Source organism: Ursus arctos, unplaced genomic scaffold, assembly GCF_023065955.2.
Source record: "Ursus arctos isolate Adak ecotype North America unplaced genomic scaffold, UrsArc2.0 scaffold_15, whole genome shotgun sequence".
NCBI lineage: Eukaryota > Metazoa > Chordata > Mammalia > Carnivora > Ursidae > Ursus > Ursus arctos.
The window spans coordinates 32192206-32217246 of NW_026622819.1; the positions used below are offsets into that span (position 1 = coordinate 32192206).

The 25041-nt window shown below is 35.1% G+C and overlaps 1 protein-coding gene across 2 annotated transcripts in view; it reads left to right on the top strand.

Moving 5' to 3' along the window:
• The window catches only part of FBXO4 (F-box protein 4), a 356505-nt gene that overhangs the window by 81355 nt on the left and 250109 nt on the right, over window positions 1-25041 (top strand). Inside the window, exon 7 of one of the 2 annotated variants that reach the window (XM_057312225.1) lies at window positions 1401-17274. The exons of the other annotated variant lie outside the window; for it this stretch is intronic. The gene's annotated coding sequence lies outside the window, so the exon portion shown is untranslated. Of the gene's footprint in view, window positions 1-1400; window positions 17275-25041 lie in introns of those variants that run through there. 2 annotated transcript variants of the gene reach the window in all.

Here is a 25041-nt window from a genome sequence, read left to right on the forward strand (position 1 = left end):
ATTAGCTGATTTTACTATTGAACAAAGCAGATACCCTGAATGCACGCAGGTAGCCAGCATGTGGCTACAAAGCTGTAGTGTATTTTCAGCTCTATTATATGAAAGTAAAGCTATAATTATTATATATCATCCTACTTTCAGTAATAGCAAATATTCAATTTGCATCAGTAGTTACATTAAACTTACTTGATATCCTATATTTCATAAATCTTTATCAAGTTTACTCTGACATTGTTTTTATCATAATTCTTTATCAGATTTATTCTCATATCCTGTTTCTCATAATTTTTCCTCAGAACCTTCTACAGCTGTCCCTGACAGTATGTCTTACACGTATGATTAGTCACATGCTTCAGCATTTCTCAGTGAAGTCAGGTTTTTCTGTTTACCTACACAAAAGAAGAGCATGGGGGACATTAGGGAAGGGGATGTTAAGGAGTAAAAGCACACAGTCTTCTCCAGAATGTTTTGGGTCATAGGTATAGGATAGCTAAAATGTGAGAGGTGTGGGAATGTGTGGATGAGAGAGGAGAGAGAAGCTCAGATTAATTGAATATTCTAGTTTGAGGTTTCTCCATGTGAAGACCATAACCAAGTGAGAAAGACTCATAATTTTGCAAGTTGTAATTAACAAATGCTGGATTTTTTTAAAAAAATGAAGTATAAACATTAATTTCTATCATAATATCCAAGTAACTACCAGTATTAAGTACAAATACAATAAAATTCAGTCTTCTTTTCTGTACATTTAATGCACCCCATTTTCTGAATTTGAATCATCTCCCCAGCTTTATCCTCCTATAATAGTGATTGGGGTGAGAGGACAGAGTGCACCCACCTTCTAGGACCATGTAGCAGGGTCACTAAAGGAACTTTTCAGACTCCAGACATCATGCTAGAAATTGTTGAACTAGGATTGAGTTTCACAGTTCATAGGTAGTGTATGTAGTTTGTAGATATAGTATACCCCTCAAATGTTTTGAACTAAAAAAACCCAAGGAAAAGGTTGATATCAATTATTATGGGGGAATCTGTTGGTTTGTTTGTTTTTGTTTTTGTTTTGTTTTGTTTTGTTTTTGCCTGTTTAGCATTTCTGTTACCTTTGGGGAATACCTCCACCACTTTCTGTGCACATCTTCCCTACGATAATCATAGGGTGGTGGGCACATGATGAAGGCTGAAGAAATTATAATACTTTTCTGTTTCCTTTGGCTACTGCAGTTAGTCCATTCGATACATGACCTCTACCAAGCCAATCATTCTTCTTTCCTGAATTGACATTCAGGGGCTGTGAGAAAGAAGTTCTTTTTTTTCATAAACTCTCTAAGAGAAATGGGTATGAATATGGTAATGTCATTGGCCATTTTTCCCACCCTACACAATTTTTTTTTTTTTTACAGATTGAAATCAGACCACAAAGAGTAACAAAGCAGAGAAATGGAGAATGATGGACATCCCTAAAATAATAATAATAATTGCAATAATAATATAGTCCTAATCCTGTCTGGAACAAGTTCCACCACTGAGTTAATGAAAAGAATTCCTCAGTCCCCCATTTTATTTGGATATGTACATGTACCTTTCAATAAAAAGAGTAGTAAAAAATGCTGCTGTTCTACACATACAAACTCTGCTTTCAACTGGATTTGCTTACTGTTGTCTGAACACATACATGCGTTTTTTGCTCTGAATTTTGGTTTAAGTTGTGACCTTACAGGTTCTTCAAATTTATTGGAAAACTGCATAATCTATTTATCTAAATTGTATTAATCGTTTTGTCCCGGGGGAAGTCCTTTCTCCCTCAGCCTTCTCTGACAGTATAAATAGCCTTCCTCTGAACTCTTGGCATGTATTTTCTATGCCACTAAGTGGAAATTTGATCCAAAATTGCTTTATCATACTTCCTGAATTACAGTTTTGTATTGTTATATAATTTGTATGTGTGTCTCCACAATTCATTTATAAACTCGTTGAGGAAAGAAGATATATACTATACTTCTCTATCTCTTCAAAGGTCACCATAATGATAGTCACATCATAAGAACTTGATAAATATTTGTTGTCTGTGTAGCAGAATGAACTGGAAATAGTACCACAAAACAAATTAATATTAATGGAGGATTTGGGATGAGTGATGTTGAGCATCTTTTTGTGTGTCTTTGGCCCTCTGTGTGTCTTCTTTGGAGAAATGTCTGTTCCTGTCTTCTGCCCATTTTAACTGGATTAGTGTGTGTGTGTGTGTGTGTGTGTGTGTGTGTGTGTGTGTTGAGTTGTATAAGTTCTTTATATATTTTGGATACTAACCCTTTATCAGATATGTCATTTGCAAATATTTTCTCCCATTCAGTAGGTTATCTTTTAGTTTTATTGATGGTTTCCTGTGCTGTGCAGAAGCTTTTAATTTTGATGTAGTCTCAATGGTTTATTTTTGCTTTTGTTTTCCTTGTCTTAGGTGATATATCTAGAAGAATGTTGCTAGAGCCAAACCCTCTCTTCTAGGGTTTTTATGGTTTCAGGTCTCATACTTAGGTCTTTAATGCATTTTAAGTTTATTTTTGTGTATTGTGTAAGAAAGTTGTCTGGTTTCATTGTTTTACATGTAGCTGTCCAGTTTTCACAACACCATTTTTTGAAGAGACTGTCTTTCCCATTACATATTCTTGCCTCCTTTGTTAAAGATTAATTGACCATACATTTGTGGATTTATTTCTGGGCTCTCTATTCTATTGATCAATGAATGCATCTATTTTTGTGCCAGTGCCATACTGTTTTGATTATTACAGCTTTGCAGTATTACTTGAAATCTGGGATTTCAACAAACCTCTAGGTTTGTTCTCCTTTCTCAAGATTGCTTTGACTGTTTGAGGTTTTTTTGTGGTTCTCTATAAATTTTAGGGTTGTCTGTTCTAGTTATATGAAAAATGCTTTTGGAATTTTGATAAGGATTGCATTGAATCTATGGATTGCTTTGGGTAGTATAGATATTTTAATGATTTTTGTTCTCCCAATCCATGAGCATAGAATATCTTTCCATTTGTTTGTGTCATCTTCAAATTCTTTCATTAGTGTTTATAGCTTTCAGAGTACAGAACTTTCATCTCATTGGTTAAGTTTATTCCTAGGTATTTTATTATTTTTGGTGTAGTTGTAAATGGGACTGTTTTCTTAATTTTTCTTTCTGCCACTTCATTATTAGTGTATAGAAATGCAATAGATTTCTGTATATTGATTTTGTATCCTGCAACCTGACTGAAGTCATTTATCAGTTCTAGTGGTTTTTTGGTGGAGTCTTTAGGGTTTTCTATATATAGTATCATATCTGCAAATAGTGATAGTTTTTCTTCTTCCTTTCCAATTTGAGTGGCTTTTATTTATTTTCCTTGTCTAATTCCTGTGGCTAGGACTTCCAGTACTGGGTTGAATAAAAGTGGTAAGAGTGGATATCCTTGTCTTGTTTCTGATCTTGAGGAAAAAGCTCTGTTTTTTTCCATAGAGTATGATGTTAGCTGTGGGTTTATGATGTTAAGTATTTAACATAGTACTTTATTTTGTTAAGGTATGTTTTCTCTAAACCTTCTTTGTTGAGAGTTTTGATCATGAATGGATGTTGTATTTTGTCAAATACATTTTCTGCATCTGTTGAAATGATCATATGGTTTTCATCCTTCCTCTTGTTGATTTGTTGTATCATGTTGATTGATTTGCAAATATTGAACCACCCTTATATCTGAAAAATAAATCCCAGTTGATCGTGGTGAATGATTTTTTTAATGTACTGTTGGATTTGATTTGCTAGTATTTTGTTGAGGATTTTTGTACCTATATTCATCAAAGATAGTGGCCTATAGTTCTCTTTTTTTGTGATGTCTTTACCTGGTTTTAGTATCAGGTTAATGCTAGTCTCATAGAATGCATATGTAAGCTTTCCTTCCATTTCTATTTTTTAGAATATCTTGAGAAGAATAGGTATTAACTCTTCTTTAAATGTTTGGTAGGATTCACCTGTGAAGCCGTTTGATCCTGGACTCCTGTTTGTTGGCAGCTTTTTGATTACTGATTTAATTTCATTGCAGTAATCACTCTGTTCAAGTTGTCTATTTCTTCCTGCTTCAGTTTTGGGTGGTTATATGTTTCTAGGAATTTATCCATTTTTTCCAGGTTGCCTAATTTTTTGGCATATGGTTTTTCATAATATTCTCTTTAAATCCTTCTTTTCCCTGTGGTGTCAGTTGTTATTTCTCTGTTTCGTTTGTGATTTTGTTTGAGTTCTCTCTCTCTCTCATGAGGAGTCTGGCTAGAGGTTTATCAATTTTGTCAATATTTTCAAAGAACCAGCTCTTGGTTTCATTGATCTGTTCTTTTTTTTTTTCAGTTTTTATTTCATTTATTTCTGTTCTTATCTTTATTATTTCCTTCCTTCTACTCGTTTCATGTTTTGTTTGTTCTTTTTCTAACCCTTTAGTTATAAGACTAGGTTGTTTATTTGAGATTTTCTTGCTTCTTGGGGTAAGCCTATATTGCTATAAACTTCCTTCTTAGAACAGCTTTTGCTGCATCCCAAAGATTTTGGACTATTGTGTTTTCATTTTCATTCGTCTCCACATATTTTTTTTTATTAACTCTTTGATTTCTTGGTTGACCCATTCATTGTTTCTTAGCATGTTATTTATCCTCTATGTGTGTGTGTGTTTGATTTCTATTTTCATAGCATTGTGGTCAGAGAAGATGCATGGTATTAGTTTAATCTTTTCGAATGTGTTGAGACTTGTTTTGTGGCCTAATATGTGATCTATTCGGGAGAACGTTCCATGTGCACTTGAAAAAATTGTGCTGTTTTAGGATGAAATGTTCTGAATATATCCAGATCCATCTGGCCCAACATGTCATTCAAAGCCTCTGTTTCCTTGTTGTTTTTGTTTGGGCAGTCTATGTATGTGGGATGTTAAAGTCCTCTATTATTACTGTATTACTATTGATTACTTTCTTTATGTTTGTTATTAGAAGCTTAATGTATTTGGGTACTCTCATGTTGGGTGCATAAATATTATAATTGTTATATCTTCTTGTTGCATTGTTCCATTTGTGATTATGTAGTGTCTTTCTTTGTCTCTTATGTTACTGTCTTTATCTTAATGTCTATTTTGTCTGATACCAGTATTGCTACCCCAGCTTTCTTTTCACTTCTTTTGCAGGAGAAATGTTTTTACATTCCTTCACTTTCAATCTGCGTGTGTTTTTAGGTCTGATATGAGTCTCTTACAGGCAGCATATAGATAAGTCTTTTTATTTTTTTATCCATTCCATCATCTTGTGTCATTTGATTAGCATGATTAGTCCATTTAAATTCAAAGTAATTATTTTTTAACATTCCAAGTAATTATTGTTAGGTATATACTTATTGCCATTTGTTACTTGTTTTGTGGGTGTTTTTGTAGATCTTCTCTGTTCTTTTCTTCTCTTGCTCTCTTCTCTCATGGTTTGCTGGCTTTTGTTAGTAATATATTTGGATTCCTTTCTTTTTATTTTTTGCATATCTATTACCAGTTTTTGATTGTGGTTATCATAGATTTATACATAATATTTTATGGATATAACAGTCTATATTAAGTTGATGGTCACTTAAGTTTGACTCTATTCTTTTTTTTTTTTTAAGATTTTATTTCTTTATTTGTCAGCGAGAGAGAGCACAAGCAGGGGGAGCGCAGGCAGAGGAACAAGTGGGCTCCCCACTGAGCAAGAAGCCTGATGCAGGTCTCAATCCCAGGACCCTGGGATTATGACCTGAACCAAAGGCAGACATTTAATTGACTGAGCCACTGAGGTGTCCCAAGTTTGAACCAGTTCTAAAAAGCACTAAATTTCTGCTCCTCTCCCCTCCACATTTTAGGTATATGGTGTCATATTTCACATCATTTTACTTTATGAATCCCTTCACTGGTTTTTATAGATATTAACTTTACTGCTTTTGTGCTTCCTACTTTTCTTAGACCACTTTTCTTATGGTCTTTCTTTTCCACTCAAAGAATCTCCCTTAATATTTCTTGGAAGGCTGGTTTAGTGGTGATGAATTCTTTTAACTTTTGTTTGTCTGGGGAACTCTTTATCTCTCTTTCCATTTTGAATGATAGCCTTGCTGGATGGAGTACTCTTGGTTGCAGGTTTCTTTTTTCCCTCTCAGCACTTTAAATATATCATACCACTTTCTTGCAGCCTACCAAGTTTCTGTTGAAAAATCAGCTGAGAGGCTTATGGGGTTTCCCTGGTATGTAACTCTTTTCATTTCTCTTGCGGCTTTTAAAATCTTCTCTTTATCCCTCCTTTTGCCACTTTAATTACTATATATCTTGGTGTGGACCTCCTTGGGTTGATTTTGTTGGGGGTTCTCTGTGTCTCCTGGATCTGGATTTCTTTCCTTTCTCAGATTGGGAAGTTTTCAGCTATAATTTTTTCAAATAAATTTTCTGCTCCCTTTTCTCTCTCTTCTCTGTCTGGGATCTTTATAATGCAAATGTTATTATGTTTGATGGTATTCCTGAGTTCCCTTAATATATTTTCATTTTTTATTCTTTTTTCTTTCTCCTGTTCAGCTTTATTGCATTTCATTACTCTTTCCTTCAGGTTGGCCCTTTATTCTGCTTCTTCTAGTCTATTATTTATGACCTCTAGTGTATTTTTAATTTCATTTCTTGTTTTCTTCATCTCTGCTTGGTTCTTTTTAGTATTTTCTATCTCTTTGTTGAGGGTCTCCTGAAGTCCTTCATTCTTTTCTCAAGTTCAGTGACCATCTTTATGACCATTACTTTAAATTTTCTATCAGACATATTTCTTATCTCCATTTAATTTAGCTCTCTTGCTGTGATCTTTGTCCCATTCTTTCATTTGTGACATATTTCTCTGTCTCTTCATTTTGTCTAACTCTCTTTGCCTGTTTCTATGTGTTAGGAAAGTCAGCTACATCTCCTGCTTTTGAAAGTTGTGGTCTTATGAAGAAGAGGTCCTGTAGTTCTCTGAAGTGCAGTGTCCCCTGTTCACCAGAACTTCAGGATGTCTCCTATGTGTGTTTTGTGTTCTTTATTGTTGTGGTTGAGCTGCATTTGCCTTCAGTCCAGTATCTGCAGTATCTCTTTTTGCCTGTTGTGGGCAGAGTTTGATCCCTGTGTTGTTAGTGGACCAGTTAGAGGATGCCTTGGGTCAACCCTCACCCCAGTTGAGTTAGACCAGGTGTTTGTAAGTGCTACAGTAGCACTGAACTGCAGGGTGCTCTCCCTGTGTTGCTTCTGAGAAGCTTTCACTGGTGTGTGAGGCCTATAGTCAGACCAGATGTCTGCCCACACCCCTCTGCTGGGGTCACTGTCAAACCGATATGTGTGGTTTCTTCCCCTCTCCCTGGGACAGGAGTCACTTTGGGGTGGTGCTGGCCCCTTTTGAAGCTGTTTGCACAATGCTTTGTAGTGGCCCTTTGGATGAACTCCTGCTATAAGCATGTTGGATGGAGCAGTTCCACAAGAGAACATGGGGATAAGGTGCACAATGCTAGCAAGGTCTGAATGAGTCTACTACTGATGGTACTTTATTTTCATTTTGCTTATATTTTGAGAAGGTATATAGGGGCAAAAGTTAAGAACAAATTTATATCTACAGGGAGATAGCATATTAGAATATGAGATTAGTCTGTGTTACTAAAAAAAAGAAAGTAATGCTTTGATAAGAGGTCAGTAAACTATGGTTGCCCATCACCTGTTTTAATAAATACAATTTTATTAGAACACAGTACAAAGACAATATACCTTGCAAAGGCAAAATGTTTACTATGTAACCCTTTAAAGAAAAGTGATTTGCTGATTCATATTTTAGGTAAGTGTGCTTATTTCTTAACTAAAATATGGAGAAAACCAGCCACAATTAATTGTGGGAAAATGAACTGAAGTTTAAATATTCACCAACAGCCTTTGAGAAGCCTCTATTTGCATCTAGCCCTGACATAAGGCACTTAAGTTATCATACAGCAAAAGGGATCTGGGGAGGGGTCAAATGGCCTTCTTTGGTGGGGAAGGTTAGAGTGTCTACAGGATGGGAGTGAGATACTAGACTAGAGAACACAAACATGGGATTGGCAGGGTTAATGAGAAGACAGGTATGAGTAAGAAAACATAAGATACAGGTTGTTCAGCTACTTCCCTTCTACTGCAAGTAAAGTTACATTTTTTTCTTTCCATAATTCTTTTTGAGAACTACCTAAACCTAGAGTAAATAATTTCTTCTTTTCAATGTGGTCTGATATGTCTTGGGTATGGGCAATATTTGGGAGGAAGAGGGTTTAAAGAAAGGCTAGTCTTACTCCTCAGCCATCAGGGGTTTCTGTAGGCTATGAAGAAGCAACTGTGCTGGGTTCTGCAGCTGCAAGGATCTGAATCCTGCTGACTTGAAAGAGTTCTGAACTTGAAGAGGACCCCAAGTCTTAGATGAGAACTTACATAGCCTTGGCCAACTCATTCTTGATAGCAGTTTTGTGAGATCCTGAGCAGAGGACCACTTAAGTTATGCCTGGATGATGAATGTTGTTTTAAGCTACTAAATTTGTGGTCATTTGTTATGCAGCAATAGAAAACGAATACACCTTCTTTAGGTAAATGTACTCCACCCACATTGTCTCCCCCTTTCCCAGCTTCCCCCCCACACCTGCATTTTATATTTTAAATAACTTATTGTGTGTGTGTTTTCATTGTCAGTTTCTCCCACTGTAGTGTAAGTGCAGGTTTGGTCTCAATTGTTTACTCCCCCCAGTGTTTAGAAGAGAACCTGGAACATAATTAGTAATAGGTATTTGTTCAATGAATGAGGAAAGATGCTCTTCTGATCTCTTTGTTCTCTCTGTCACTCAGCTGACTTTCATATTTCCAAGTTTCCCAAAACAGAACTTTTATCTCTTCAGTGTCTGTCTTAAGGGAACTTACCTCTCAGCAAAGGAGAAAAATATGGCACCTTTACAAACAAGGAGGAAGGTTCACAAACAATCTCCCCTCCCAAAGGACAAGAAGAACAAAATTGTCATGTTAATTACCATCTGTAGCACAGAATGATTATTAAAGGAAAAAAAAAGAATCAGAGTTAATAAACTTTAAAGTTTCAATTTTTTTTAAAGATTTTATTTATTTATTTGACAGAGATAGAGACAGCCAGCGAGAGAGGTAACACAAGCAGGGGGAGTGGGAGAGGAAGAAGCAGGCTTATAGCAGAGGAGCCTGATGTGGGGCTCGATCCCATAATACAGGGATCACGCCCTGAGCCGAAGGCAGACGCTTAACCTCTGTGCCACCCAGGCGCCCCTAAAGTTTCAATTTTTTATGCTTTTCTCAGAATGAACAAAAGATATAAAATCTTTTTATGCATCCATATCCACACACATTGCATACACACACATATGGTCATTGATCTAGAAATATCTAGAGTTTGTAGATTGAGATACAACTTCTGAGGCCTACATAATGAATCTGAAATCTCTTACCAAGAGCTTTGTTTGCTGCTAATCATGAGCAAACACTGATGTCCCCAGCCTGACTAAGGCCACCGCAGTAAAGAGTATTCTTATTTGGATCCTCAGCCTGGGACATGTCTTGTACTAAGACTCAAGGCTGTGAACACAAACTGTTAGATTGAACCACTGGATTTAACTGTCTTTGAACTTGTGGGAGAAAAAGAAGCAAACTGGTAAGCAGTCCTCTCCTGCCCTTTCCAGGGCTGGGCATCAGAGAGATTTGCTAAATCTCTGTAGTATTTCACATTTTTCTGACTCTGCAATATAGAAAAGATTACAGACAAACTAGAGACAGCAGGCAAGTTTTTTAGGAATCAAGTTGCCAGGAACAAGAGACTTTTGTTTCCATATGAAAGCATAGGTTTGAAAAAGAATATTGTAACATTTCAACATGTTACTTCCTTATGTTCTCAAGTCCTTCCAGTGGAGGAACCAGATGGGAGGTTTATGGACATGACCATCTTGTGGACAGTGTCCAAATTGCCCTCGACAAATGCAGGCGTTTTTTGTTTGTTAACTAACTAGTCAAGTCCAAGGACAAAAAATTTAGTTAGCACTTGAATAAAATAGCATTCGAGTGATGTATGTTTTCCCATTTTTGAGAAAGTAAAAAGATGGGAAGAAGCCATTAATGGAAATGAACTGTGACATTTATAGATGACATAAGTGTGATTACACTGTGAAATCTACCTCTCTTTATTGCTCCTTTAGGCTACTATTGCACTTCTGGTATCTGTTAATTCCCGCAGCATATGCATTAGAAATGGGCCAAGTGTAATTCATGATACCTATACAAAAGCATTTCACAAATATGAAACTCCACTTCTAACTTTCCTGCAAATCAGTTGGTTAGCTATAAGACTTCCATCCATCCTTGCCTTTCCTTTTTTGCATTTACTGTCAACTTGCACTGAAGGTGGACCAGCTATTTATTTCTGGACATGAACATGTGGCTAGGAGTTGTACTTGGTAGTAGACCTTTTAACACGGTCTCTGAATATGAGCATAACCTTTGTTCTTTCCAAGTAAACAGAGACTGGCTAACCCCAACTTGGGGTGGAAATTGGCCTTGCTAATCTTCAAAGGTTTACGTTTTGTCCTATGTCCAATGCTAAAACTCAGTTTGGAAAAAATGTAGCTTCTCTAATCAGTATATTTTCCTTATTCTTTTTTTTTTTTTAAGATTTATTTATTTATTTGAGGGAGAGGGAGAGACAGGGAGAGTGAGCAGAGAGAGAGAGAGACAAGAAGACTCCCTGCTGAGCGGGGATCCTGACATGGGGCTTGATCCCAGGATCCTGAGATCATGACCTGAGCTGAAATCAAGAGTTGGACGCTTAACTGACTGAGTCACCCAGGTCCCCCCCTTATTCTTTTATATAAAAACAAATAACATCCTTTCAAGTCATTCCAACTATGAAAATGTAAGAGGAATGATTCCACTGTATATTGTGAATAGATAAATTATGCTTAGGTGATTTATTTACCAAGAAAATGACATTAAAAATTATAATTAAAAACTTTGTGTATAGGAGACAGTTTTAGATTTCCTAAGAAAAGATGTAAAAGAAACTAATTACATCTTTCAAGCAACAAAAATATATTTGTTGATAAATAAAACACATTTTAAAAGGTTAATTTTCACTTTATTACTTGTCGCTACATAATTATTTTTATTGTAATGTATATGGAGAGACTACTGTGTGCTTAGCTTTATCATGATTACAAAGATAGTTTTCATGTAACTTTTGCTGTTTAGGAAAATATTTAAAAACCTTGTCAGATCTTTTCAATGTTGAATTCTATATTTCTCTTGTGTAGATACAATCTGAATATTTAATTTTTTTTAAAACAAGGTTATCAGGAAATTTTAAAATTCATTTTTGCATCAAATTTGGTAAATGATTAGAAAGTTTATAAAGTAATAGAAAAATAAAAGCGACATACCATTATTTACCATTTTTCACAATATTTGTAACTCAGTCTGGTATAAAATCAATTTAGTGAGTTGATGATACTTTTAAAAAATACACTAGACTAGAATAATATGGAAGATATGGGGGTGCATTTGCATGTAGTAAAATAGTAAGGTTGATTACTGACTTGTGAAACTTTTGTTTTAATTGTATGTGTGTGTGTGTAAGATGTATTTCTTAAATCTGCAAGTTATTACATTCTATTATTTTAAAATGGTGATAGTGATAATATAATTGATGCAATCAATGGACAAGTTCTTACACCATGAGTTAAGGAGGTCAGAGGTTGGGGTAAAGAGTGTAGGTTTTTTGTTTGTTTGTTTGTTTTTTAATTTGTTTATTGGACAGAGAGAGAGAGACAGCCAGTGAGAGAGGGAACACAAGGAGGGGGAGTCTGGAAGGAAGAAGCAGGCTTCCAGCAGAGCAGGGAACGCAATGTGGGGCTCGATCCCAGGACCCTGGGATCATGCCCTGAGCTGAAGGCAGATGCTTAATGACTGAGCCACCCAGGTGCCCCAAGAATGTAGGTTTTTACTTAGCTTTACTTACCATGGTAAAGGTGCCTTAATTTCCTAACCTGTAAAGTGGGATAATCATAGTACCTACATCACAGGATTGTTGTCAGATTTACATAAGCAAGTACATACACAGGGCTCAGTATATGCCTGACACAAAGTAAACCACTAATACATTATATATTAATTAATTGAATTTAAATAAAAATAAATAAATACATACATAAAGTACAGTGTTTAACATTAAAAAAAAAAAAGAAACCAGCTGTTATTACCATCAAACTTTCAGTTTGCAAATACTAAATCTAATGAGAAGAACAGGAAGGATAGTCCCTTTGTTTCAGGAAACCAATGACTTAGAAAAAAAAGACTTGTGACAGGCATGTGTGTTGTGTGTTGTGTGTATGTGTGTGTTGGTGGAACAGGATGGTAATGATAGAAATTTATAATTATTTTCAGATACATATTGATAAATGTAGTCCAATAGATATTGCTTTACAAAGCAAAGGTATATGATGTGTGGATCTAAGATGGTGGGAAGTGTAGGGAGATAAGAAAAGAGTAAAAACGGGGTACCATGTTAGGCATAGTTATAATCTCTCTGATGAACTCTTGCCTTGGCTTAAGGTTTTTCTTGATACTGGTCCTATCAGAAAAATTCAGTATTGACAGTAGGTGAGAAACATAGTAAAGCAATTGGCAAGTGAATATTTTTGGACTTGCTGTCCATTTCCACTGCTTAATGATTGAGCTTGTTCAAGGTGACAAAGTAATCCAGGGTTGTATTAATTTTATATTCCATAGGGTCATACAGGCAATACTGTCCTCAGCCTAGGGCCTCCTGGGGCCTTATGCTGTAGAAGACCTACTCTGACCCTACTTTCTGTGGGTTCCTTAATACAGTTGAGGGTTCCATGGGGTCAAGGGGATATGCCTAGCTGGAACCTTTACAGATTTTTCCTCTATTCTTAACCTCACCAGAATCACCACCATCAAAACCTGGCACACAAGAGAGAACAAACGAAAGAACCCTCATGTTGTCTAGTAAGGAACCTTTTAGTACTGGAGTGATCAGTTCTTTAGATTTTATGAAATGACAAGAAAGCTTTGACCACTCAGAAATAGTTTTATCTAATAAACACCTAATTCAATGTGGATCAAGAATGATGTTAGAACTTGTGATCTTCCTAGTCCTGGCTGAGAAGGGGATGAGATAGTAACCCAGAAATGCTCATAAACATGCTAGCAAGAAATGGGATCCAAGTTGAAGTTTCACTTATGTTAAAAAGTACCTCAGAGCCAGCATTTTGTGTGATGTTCTTATCTGACAAAATGGTAAATTCTGCTATGCCTTAATTCACAGGGTCTATACCTGTCAAACTTTGAATTGGAAAACCTTAACATCCTTGATTATCAAATCCAAATGACTGTATTTTCTCTAAGAACTTACTAGGATACACTTTCCAGCAAATAATCTTTTATTCTTGTATGATAACAGAATGTGTTATAATACACACACACATACACACATACAGTGCCCTTCATTTTCAAGCTTTTTTATGTGTTTACTCAACAATATATTTAAGTCTGGACAAGTTGGGGGTATATTTTTGCTGATCTCAGTTAACATCCAGATGATGTTTTCTAAATCTCCTGCACAATAATAATAAGAACAAAACACAGAAATAGTAATTTGAGGAACAAAGATTCAAGGAGGGCTCCTCACCTTTTATTCTGCTTTTCATAGTTTCTTGAGCAGAAACCAAGGGGCAGCAAGAGAGCACTGGGCACTTGACAAGGGAGGGAAAGGAAGAAGGGAAGAGAAGTAGCTAGAGGAAAGAATGAGGGATGCAGATAGGAAAAGATGGTGCAGCGTGGAGGGGCAATGAGATAAATTTCTAAATATAAGTTCATACATGATTAACCCTATTTAGGAATTCAGGGGTGTGTCTACTTACTGCCATCCATTTGTTCAACAAATAATTACTGAGCAACTACTGTGTGTTAGGTACTGTTCTATGTGTTTGAGATATTCCATGAACCAAAGAGAAAAATATGGTACCCTCAGTGGTCTTATATCTCAGTAGGAGGATACAAAATAAATAAGGAAATCAAATAGTAGGCTAAAGTGCTGTGAGCAAAACAGATAGAACAGGGTAAGGAGGATTAGGGTGTCTATGGTCACAGAGGGGATCAGGTTTCAGTGTTAAATAAGGCAGTCAGGGCAGGACTCATTAAGATAGCAGTATCTGAGCAAAGATTGGAGAAGGTAAGGAGGTTAGGAGTTTAGCCAAGCAGCAATCTGGTGTGTGTGTGTGTGTGTGTGTGTGTGTGTGTGTGTGTGTGTGTAAGTGGGGACTCTTCCAGCAAAGGGAACAGCTAGATCAAAGGTATCTGTAAAGAAAGAATAGGAGTTGAGTTTTGGACATGCTGACTTTGGTATGCTATTTACAATCCCAGTGGAAATGTTGAGGCAGCTGTTGGATATATGAATCTGGAGTTTGGAAATAAGGTCTGGACTTTAGATAAGAATTTGGGAGCATTAGAATAGAGAGGAAGTGGATTAAACCGTAAACCTGAATGAAATCACCAGGTGAGTGTAGCTAAAGCAGAGGACTGAGAATGTCTTGAGATACTTCAAAATTAAGAGGTTGGAGAGACCTTGGAAAACAACGGAGATTGAGGAGAGCTTCACTGAAGAAGGAGGAGAGGCACTTTCTTTTCTCCATTGCCAAAATTGGGTAGTGTTGATGTCTCAAACAGTGTTTGCTCTATCTAATAAAAGCCATCTCCTCCCCTATAAGAGGCAGTAGAGACTATGGGACTCTGTCCCCACTGCCCCCCCCCCAAATCTTATTCTCAAAAAATGTACCAAAGAGAAGACATATTTTAAACCCACTTAGAAATCTGAAAACTTTTTTTTTATTATAATGCTAGGGATATGATCATCAGAACTTTATATCTGAAAAACCCATTTTCTTATTTTTAAGTCAGTTATCCAGTTTCTAATACTTTTAGTAAAAGCAGAACTCTGGCAGCTATTTTTTTTTTTTGATTCTCAGATTCCTTCTGAAAAAAAGGCATTTGTCATCCAATGACTGTGTTAAATTAGCTAGAAATGAAGGCTGACCAATTCTTTAATGCATGTAAAATTAATAATAACTCAATTTCATCTATTGCTAAAAGTGGCTAATTTGTATTTACATATCTTTTAAGTGGAAAAAACTGAGATGTGTATAAATGCAAACCAGTCATTTTATTGCAGTAAGTATCAAAAGCTTATTAGATTAATAACAGATAGAGGCATTTGGTTCACTACTAATAAGAGCTATTTCAAATAATTAGCATTAACTAGATAATGGAAATTATCTTGATTTACCATTGTCCAAAAGAGAAAATATGTTTTTCCCGATTTATTTGCCCAAGCTTTAGAGAGCCCACAGATTGGTTCCATTAAACACCTTTTTTGTATAGAACAATTTCTATGCATATTTTTAGAAATCTACAGCAAATATCTCAAGGTACTGCCCCTGATCCTTTTATCATAGTTAATTAGACCAAATAAATATATCTACTGTTTGCTGTGAAGCAACTAATGATCTAGTGTGCCTAGAAGGTTGAGTGTAATTTAAAGTTGGTTTGGAGGAAAGATTAACATAGATCAGAGAAGCTGACTTCATTAGACACAGTAATATGTTTTGAGAAATTTAACTTAGGTTTAGCAGTTATTCTATGTATAAATGTCACGGGAACTCATACAATTGTTTGTAATAAGCAATATCTAGAAGAGAATTAAGAATAAACTATAAAAAGATGTTCTTCATTTGATTTTCAAGCTAGAAAAATATTTGACCTGGCAGTCAGCATAGTCAAACAGTTGTGAATGACTGAAGAGTTGCTGAGAGATCCCTGATGATGCTGGTGAATGATATTCTTGGTTGACCACGATAGTTCCTCATGTTTATTAACATTTGAGAAGTAATATTCATAGCCAAAAGCACTGGTAAATATTTCCAAGGTGTTTATTGGCTTCACTATAGATGGCTTTACTTAGGATGCTAGTTCCCTTGATATTTGTCAAAATATAAAAACAGCTATTTCATGGATAATTATTCTACATGTTTCCATGTTCAATTGCTATTGACGTGTTTACTTACTTTGAATTGATTTTTCCTTCATTCTTTCCGTACTTAAAAAGATATCAAAAGCAAAGTAAAATAAGTAAAATAGGGATGGCTTTAATTTTGGACTCTGTCTAAAGCAGCTTAAGGACAAAAAAACTTCCTCTGTCTTTATCTACACACAGAAGAAGGGCCAGATCTAGGGGCACTTGCTCTGGTATAAGATTTAGGTGGGCTGGGCCAGAGAATGAAGGATCTTTCTTCTATGGAGTATGAATGTTTCTCTATAGGTGAGGACTTAGCTAGGACATCTGAAGCAAAGGAGTGATGTGATCAAATCTTCCTTTCAGACCTACTCTTTCCCCAAAACCTATTGAAATGATAAATGAATAACAGTAGTAGAGAATAGCAGTAATGATATGACATGAATGTAATGGTGGTGGATTTCTAATGGATAGAGCACAGATGAGACCAATTAAAGGAGCCACCAAAGACTCCTAAACTTCTTAAGAAAGTAGTGAGTATTGCATCCTTTGCAGGAAATGAGGAAATGCAGGCGTACCCCTTTAAGACCTCCTAATTTGTTGCGGTTAGAGTTAATTAATGACAGTGATGAGCAGTGGGCAAAATAGGACCATTTTCCTAGGGGCCCCTTACATCATTTGAAGATGAACTCAAATAAGAGATTACATCAAAATAAAAACCCATCGCCTATGTCATGATAGGAAAAGACTGATGTTGAGCACTGAAACCATTTAAATAAACAAAGTGTAAACAACTGTTGTGTGTTTACAAAATGAAACAAACATAATTTTTGAAATTGATGATACACTTAAAAATCATCCCAGATTATAATAAAAACATTACAGATTATGAACAAAAAGCAAAACAAAACCAAAGAGAGTATAGGGGTGTTAAAGAAGGTACAAATACGCAAATTATTTTGTCCTGTCATTGAAAAAGCAAATAATGGCTGTTTCATTCTTGACACTGATAATTACAGACTAATGGTTTGATTGTAAGGTTTCCAGGTAAAACAGCATGTATCCCTTCCAAGTTATTAGACCTAAAAGATATCAAAGAATAAACGAACCATATAGCTAAAACCAAAACAAAAAAATGAAAAATGGCCAGGAGGTAAAGCATAAAATGACATCTTTTATGATACATGTAAATGGTAACACCCAATGAGATAGGATATGGAAGAGTCAGTAATTAGCAAATTCCACTTCAGGCTTGCCCCAAATCTCAGATATAATGTCAAATGTAATTTTCTTTCTTTATGAAGGTAATTTGAAGGATGCTTTGAAAAATAATTTCCTTCTCATGATTCAGTTTCTGAAGCCCCAAATTCTACAAAGAGAATATACTCCCTCTTTTCTTTAGGTTAGACATTCTATCTAGAAAGCCATTAGACGTTTTTCAATTTCATCTTAAGTCAATCATCCAACTTTTTTTTCTTTGTTTGTCTGCTTTCAAATGTATTTTAGTGTTTTTATCCAGTTATCAGCTACGAATGCCTCAGCTGAAATAAGAAATAAGAAATAATCTTATTTCTTAAGATTAAGTGAGAATAAGATAGTGTCCTGGCATGGCCCAGATAAGTGTTGACAGCCAAAGTGTTTGTAACAATGATTTCCTTGCTGAAGTATTCACTAGTATGAAGTAAGAAAATAAGAAAAATATAGTGAATTTCTAGAACAGTTTAATATACTCATTTGTTTCTGACGTAGTGGATTTACTGTGTTTTGGCATTCAAGATTCCTTTGTTTTAGAAAATGAGTCTTTATTGGATAGCAATTTTTTAAGTGTCCATACTTGGAAAAATAGACTATTACTATTATTAAACCTATGCTAGTTCCCCTTTTTTTTCTTTTAATATTTTACTGTTAATTGAGATCAGAAAGATTCCCATTCATTCATCTACCTATGCACTTTTTGAGATGCTGTATGAAGGGCTGGTCTAGGGCTGGGAACACAGCAGGGAATAACAAAAGTGTTTGTTCTCATGGATCTTGAATGCTGACGAGGGTGGAGTCAAGTTATAAGCCAATTAATATATAATATATTGAGTGGACATAAGTTTAAAGAAATAAATGAAGCAGTGTAAGGAGACAGTGAGTGGTGGGGTACTTCGTTTGATAAGGTATATTTGAGCAGGTATCTTAATGAAGTGAAGAATCATTCCAGGAAGTGGGGGTTTTCTGCTTGACATATTCAAAGCATGTGAGGAGGTCTTTAAGGCTGGACAACGGTGAACTAGGAAGAGGTGAATGAGGCGAGATCTAAGAACAGCTTGGATCTCTTAGCAGAATGGCTTGCATATAATTCAATAAACTGGAATGTTTGTTAAACCCTGTCTCATCCTAGAAATACGTAGCGAACCAATTGCAAAAAGCAACCATACTTACTAACTTATATTTCCAATAAAATTTTACTTTTCTATGTCAGGTATTTATCAATATTTATACTATTTATATCATATTGATTGTTTGCTAATTGAAATAATTAAGTCTAGAAGAAATATTTTAACATAGCTTTATGGTTTCATAAATTTAAAAAACATATTTTAATTTATACACAGGTTTTTGTGCCAGGAAAGTAATATAGGTTGATTAAAAAAATAATTTCAAATATAAAAATAGATTGGATCAGGGTAAAATTCTGTAGGGGAAGTGGAATGGAAATACAAGTTTTGAACAGAAAAGGAAGCAATATGAAATTTCTAATCTGTAAAGAAGAGTTAATTCAATATTTAATTAAAATGGACAGTAATGTTTATTCCTTTTGGATATAAGATATAGCAGTTTTATTTACATGTCAATATTAAATAAACCGAAGTTATATTGTTTGCAATAGAGCTTATGATAAAAAATTATGGTTAAGTTAAAAATGTGCAAAGAGGCACATAGTTTGCCAAAATTCTTTCTAGTAGTATAGGAGTAAAAAAATTGGAAGTTATTGTCCTGTGATATTTCTTGTTACAGCCCTTATATGTAAACACTTTCCAATTCTCCCCTGCCTTCATTGCAGTAAAGGAGCTGAAATAAAATCAGATCCCAAGGAAGCTTTAGAAGTTCTAATAAAACCAAAAAGGCTTTCCACTTCTTACCATTGACAGAGAAATCAAACAAGCTATGTGCTCTGAAACTCTGGCATTCTTTAATTTGAAACAAAATGTCCTGAGGCTAGTACTGAATAATATGTGTTTTCCTATTTTTTTTAGAAAAAACGTGAAAATCAATAGACTTTCTATTTTTAAATTTTTTCTCTTTAAAATTTTATTAAAAGCTTTACTGATAGCTGTTTCTTGTCTATTAGTGATCTTTAGCTATTGAATTATTGAACTCAATATTATTTATTATAGTGTATAATGATATATAAATATTTTTATTTATTGTGTATCATAGCATATAATACATAAACATATTATTAATTATTTATATATTATTTATTATTATTGAATTAAAAGAAGCAAATGAATATAGAAAAACTTAAAAACATTTTATCATACTTGATTTGATAATTTATTTTTCTTTTCAAAAGTTGTGTGCTAATGATTGTGATTTTATATTATGTATGTATGTGTATGTGGGTTTTTTTTTTTTTTTTTGCCTTTTTTAGGGCTAAGAAAGCAGTTTCTTATTTGGGTAAAGGAATTAAATATCAAATTTCAAATGTAAAAAAGATTATGGTATTCTGAAAAGGTCTCCATGTCTCTAGCCTTCTGAACAAATTTGAGAACCATTAAGACGGATCATTGTAAATTATTCAACAATCTGAAGAAATCAGCTAGTTTTATTCAGAGTGTCCAAATGATTAGAGTTTTGTCTATCTGCACAATACAGATAGACAAATTTAATATAATATAATATTTAATTTAATATAAAATTTAATATAAATATAAATATAAAACAATATACATTTCCTTATAAAATTATTATAAAACAATACACATTTAATATAATACAATATATAAAACAATATAAAACAATACACATTTAATATAAAACAATACACATTTCCTTATAAAATTATTATAATAAATGGAATTTCTCCAGGATAATCTCCAAATGTAACCCTTATTTTCTTAAATAATTACAAAGCCACTCAAGATGAAATTCTGGGTTTTCAAGACCTCATTAAGTAGTACATAGAATAAAGGCCTATAATAATGAAGAATTATTAAACATTTTCACTCACTAGAATTATTAAACATTTTCACTCACTCCTTAATGTCCCCCTGGCATGCACTTTTTAGTTCTGCCTATGGATCAATAATTTTGTTTAAAACTTCATGTTTATTGACAGGGGTTCCTGACAAGCTGGCTTTTGCATTAGCCTGTTACAGGAAGCATCTCTTTTTCTATTACATTAGAGTATCTTTAGAGTTGACTCATTGTACCAGCTGCATATACCTTTATTGAAGATGAAGATGATTTGAAATCACTTAAGTAAGGGCTTGCTTATGGAATTTATGGAAACATCCCAAGTGTTTCAGTTTTTACTTTCTCATGAATTCTGGGTGAATAGTTTTCTTATTTGGATTATAGATGAATTTTTTTTTAACAATGTGCTAGATAAAAAGATGGACTTCAGGAGGCACATGATGTAATGAGCAGTGGGTATTATAAAAGACTGATGAATCACTGAACTCCTCCTCTGAAACTAACATTACACTAAATGTTAAGTAATTGAAATAAAAAAAAGAAATAGAATGTGTGTGTGAGAGTATATGAGAAAAAAGAGAGAGAGAGAGAGAGATGGACTTACATGAACCTTTAATTTCTCCCTAGCTTCCATTAATGCTTATGTTCTATATATAAGAATTGTTTTTTTAGTTACAACACACATTTAACCACCCAATCTTAAGAGTACAGTTTAATCAACTTTTCTGTGGGTACATGCAGGCAAAGTACCTAGCTAGCCCCTTGAAGGTACTCCTCCCAGTCAGTATTACACCCCGAGCTAACCACCTTTCTGTGTTCTATCACCATTTTTTTAAAAGATTTTATTTATTTATTCGACAGAGATAGAGACAGCCAGTGAGAGAGGGAACACAAGCAGGGGGAGTGGGAGAGGAAGAAGCACGTTCATAGCAGAGGAGCCTGATGTGGGGCTCGATCCCATAATGCCGGGATCACACCCTGAGCCGAAGGCAGACGCTTAACCGCTGTGCCACCCAGACGCCCCTGTGTTCTATCACCATTGATTAGGTGCACTTGTTCCTCCTGAATTTTATGTTATCGTGTAGTATGTCTTCATTGTGTCTGTTTTCTTTTGCCCCACATACTGGCTGTTCACAGAGTATCGTTCATCTTTTTAAAGGCAAACTTGAGGCTAATAAATTAGCAGGAGGGAAGATTTTTTGGTTTGGTTTGGTCTGGTTTTTGGTTTTTCCTAACTGAAAAGAAGATAATCCCCTTGACAAGATGCTGGTGATCTGTGAAGGCATACCTCCTGAATGAGTTAGTCTTAGGGTGTGGTAGTTTGTGCTGGCTACTCAGCTTCTGAGCACAAAGTAGGATGGCCCTGCTTGCCACCTTGTGGTTGGTTGGGGCCACTGACTATTTTTTTGAAAATATGTGTCATGCGCATAGGGACACATGTTACTTTTGAGCTGGAGCATTTAGTTGCTGCTGCCTGACCCTCAAGAACTGCTGCTGCCAAGATGACCAGGATGTTCCAGACGGGATGCTTCATTAGTGTAGGTCTTCAGTGGGGCTGGTGTGGAGCAAAACCACCAGCCGGTGGACATTGATGTGAGAAAGAAAGAAACCTTTGTTGTTTTAGGCTGCTGGGACTTGGTAGTTCTTTGTTACCAAAGCATAACAGTCTCTCCAAGCAATTCCAAGGGTGAGAAGGAAAACTGGGTTGGAACCTGGCTTCTATTTCCAGCTGATAAAAGTTTCAGACATGGTCTTGGAACTTACAGACAACTCAAAAAGGGATCCATGTCTCTTCCATTGCTTTTCGTATGATTCCTAAACAGATGTGTCCCCAGCAACCAATTTATTCAAAGTTCAGTGAATTTCTTGGACTGGTTCTTCTTCAGCACAGCTCTCTGGTACCTTCCTCTTACTTGCCCTAAAAAATCATCCCTCAAGATGAGAGGTTGAGATGACAGTTTGGGGAACACTTGCTGATAGACTGATTCACAATCTTTAAATTCCCACAATGCGTATTCTTACTTTCCTCCAGTATGACAAAGCCAGTGTGGTTTATGAACATTGCTCTCTAGCTGTGTGGCATCGATGTGTTTCAAGGGATCACAGGCTGCAGATTTTTTAGTCTTATTACTGATGGGAGTAATTGCTTCTGCCTTTCCACCAATTAATTAAATAATTATTTTGTTTATTTGTTCACTAGATATTTATTGAATGTTTTCCGTGTGCCAGGGACTGAACAAAGAACTGTGATTTCAATGATGAATAAATTACAGACTGTGTCCTAAAAGACCTTTCCTTCTGGGAAGGAAGATCAGAAGATGATAAAAGGACAGTGAAATGTGATAAGAGCTATAAAGGCTACTTGCAGAGGAAGTGATTAACTCTATTGTTAACTGTGGTGGTGTGGTTCAGGAACAGCCTCACAGAATTGGTGGTTTTTTTTTAAAACTAAATCTTGAAGTTATAGGTAGTTATTTTTTTTAAGAGAACAAGTATAAACAACCATTAAGTTTGATACATGCATCGATATTGGCAGTATAACACAATTCAATTTCTCAAAATTTTCAAATTCTCAAAATTGAGTAAGATATATAGACTACTTTTCAAGGAAAACATTTTTAAGAACCTTTGGTTTTGGCTTGCATTACATTTATTGTAATAATGCTAAAATATATATTAACAATTTAGAATAAACTAAATTTACTAAATTTAGAATAGAGCCTTTTAGTGCTTTAAAATCAAAATAAATTTATAGTATATCACACTTTTTAAAAAAATTTCAAAAAATTCTAGACAAATTTGGGGGGTTCTATGTGACTTCATTAAGATGCAGGAAATAATTATATTTCAAATTCTCGTTACATTTGGAATTATTTTTATTAAAAATATTTACCAAAATACCCAAATTTTCAAAGGTAACTCATAAACTAGTAACATTCAAATTAATTTGATATTACAAACAGTGTTTTAATTAATTGATAAAGTTGAGCTTAATGGTATGAAAATGTGCTTGGATAGTCTCTTTTTTACTTGTGGTTAACTTGATTCCTTAAATTTTGCTTATGATGGACCATCTTCTAAGTCATTGTCATTAAGGCTGTTGATATTTTTCTTTTAAACAGTAAGCTGTTTTTAAACTATTGTTTTTTTTTTTTTAAAGATTTTATTTATTTATTCGACAGAGAGAGACAGCCAGCGAGAGAGGGAACACAAGCAGGGGGAGTGGGAGAGGAAGAAGCAGGCTCATAGCGGAAGAGCCTGATGTGAGGCTCGATCCCGTAACACCGGGATCACGCCCTGAGCCGAAGGCAGACGCTTAACCACTGTGCCACCCAGGCGTCTCTGTTTTTAAACTATTCTTACATTATTTTAATGACTCAATCATTTAAGTGGTTGTGCTTGAAATTATAATACTGAAAAAGGTTTAACAATCTATTAACAAAATATTCTTGATATTCTTACTACTACACTTATTGCAAATGATGGTTCGCAATTTGGTAGTTATGGAGATAGAATGAGTGGCACATATCTCTTCTCTCTCTCTCTCTCTCTATATATATATACATATATATTTACGGATTGATTACCAAAATGTCAGTCCTTTTGAGTAGAGCTTGCTTATGCTATGGTGTGTCCTGTCATCACTCAATTCTCCTCCACTGAATACTATTTATCTCTATTTGAAATAGTCTGAAAACATTGTTTTCACATTTGTCATTTCATTTGTTAAATATCATTAACACATGAAGGTTGCCTCTGTTCTTTTCCCCCACTAACCCAAGATATTTAAGATAACACATTATTCTATTGCATTTGTTGATTCATCATGGTAAATCAGAGTCTAAACTTATTAAATAGTAAGCAAAACTCTTGCTCAGTGAAAACGCCTCCCAATTGTAAATTATTGCAAAGGAGAAGGATAGCTTTTATATCTGGAAACATTTGAATATGAGTACAAGGTCAGATATGGAGTGTTTATTGTCATTTTCACATTAAGACAATGTCTACTATTGAAAGACTTCTTGGGGCTAAAATTCCAATCATGTAAATTCGGTATTTGGTCACACTGGTAGCTTTGTCCTTTTGTCCTTCATTGCTAAGCAACCAAAGAAAGTGGTTAGGTAACCTTAAGAGTGTGGTATAAATCTGCTTGGCTTTGTATTATTTTAATTATGCCTAGAAAATTACATATGTGAACAAAACAATTATGGCTAGAACTAAATTAGCACCTCACATATGCCAGAAACTTTACGTGCACTGTTTTATTTAACCCTTACTTTACTTAAGGGACCCAAGTCCCAGACCAACATTTTCCTCGATATTTTATGTTCAAAAGTATTTGACAAGGCTTGGGAACCCTTCTTGACCAATGTAGAGGATGCTATTGTTCCACCAGTTCACCTTTCAGGACTGTGGCACTCATTTCCCCAGCTGCTGCGGCCATGGGCTGCAGACATCGCACTGCTGAGGCCCTTTCAGGCTTGCTAAAGGAAGCTGCCTTGACAAACTTACAGTCCTTTCCTGGGAGCAGCCTGTATCTAATATTCATTAAAGCAGATTTGGGGCAATTCTGAAAAACATCCCAGCTCCAGAGCTTTCCAAACAATCCAATGAGACCTTTATTCTAACTACATCACAGTTCCGCTTCTTTCTTAAACCAATGCTTCTCAGTTGAGAGTGATTTTGCACACACACCCCCCCACACACACACCGTGGCCACCTCCA